This window comes from Rattus norvegicus, chromosome 8 (genome assembly GCF_021556685.1).
Source record: "Rattus norvegicus strain SHRSP/BbbUtx chromosome 8, alternate assembly SHRSP_T2T, whole genome shotgun sequence".
NCBI classification, from domain to species: domain Eukaryota; kingdom Metazoa; phylum Chordata; class Mammalia; order Rodentia; family Muridae; genus Rattus; species Rattus norvegicus.
The window spans coordinates 121,815,493-121,816,324 of record NC_141541.1 but is presented as its reverse complement, the minus strand read 5'-3'; the positions used below and the strand labels follow the sequence as shown (position 1 = coordinate 121,816,324).

Sequence of the window (832 nt, the reverse complement as noted above, 5' to 3'; positions counted from 1 at the left end):
GAGTTGGTCCTCAAGCTTGCAAGATAAGCACTTTACACACTGAGCCGTTCCTCACCCCTAATGTTTAAGACTGAAATGTCAGTGTTCCCTGGCTAACGCGCACATAACAGAGCCCTCCCCAGGCCTTTAGCTTCCTGATCACTGAAGGAGAACAGCAGCTCCAGCAGAGACTCAGGAGCCATGGACCTAAAATGCTTGTTTCTCTGACCTTTGCTGAAAAGGCTTGCCAGGAGAAGACAGATTGTGGTTTGAAGTGTAAACACATTTAAAAAACAGAAACCAAAACAGAACAGGGTAACATCACATGCATGCATACATGCACATAAACAAAAAAGCAAAATAAATCTTTTTTTTCCCTTTTTAATGTACAACAGTGTTTACTTGGCAGTGCACATGCTAAAATTGAAACCACCACAGTGATGAGCACAGTCCCTGGGGAAGGACAACATAAAAATTCATGAAGTATTCCATATTTATTTTTAGATTTATTTTTTATGTATGTTTTTGCCTGCCTGCATTCAGAAGATTGAGGACAACCTGGACTACATGATTCCCTGGGTTTTTTGTTTTGTTTTGTTTTATAATATATGTCTGTATAACACATGGGTGCCTAGTATTTGATGAGGCCAGAAGAGTGGGTTGAGGCCCTGGAACTGGAGCTCTGGACAGTTGTGAGCCACCATGAGGACTCTGGGAATTAGGGAATTGAACCGGGGTCCTTTGGAAGAGCAGCCAGTGCTCTTAAATGCTGAGCCATCCCTCCAGCTCTGTATGTGTGTGTGTATGTATATGCATATATGTGTGTGTTAGAGGCATACAGTTCTTTTGAGTG

The 832-nt window shown here is 42.3% G+C and overlaps 1 non-coding gene across 1 annotated transcript; it reads left to right on the top strand.

Moving 5' to 3' along the window:
- Nucleotides 1–373: 373 nt before the first annotated feature.
- On the top strand, nt 374–477 carry LOC120094423 (U6 spliceosomal RNA). The gene has a single exon (XR_015628365.1). It is a non-coding gene; the product is annotated as a U6 spliceosomal RNA (small nuclear RNA).
- Nucleotides 478–832: the final 355 nt, after the last annotated feature.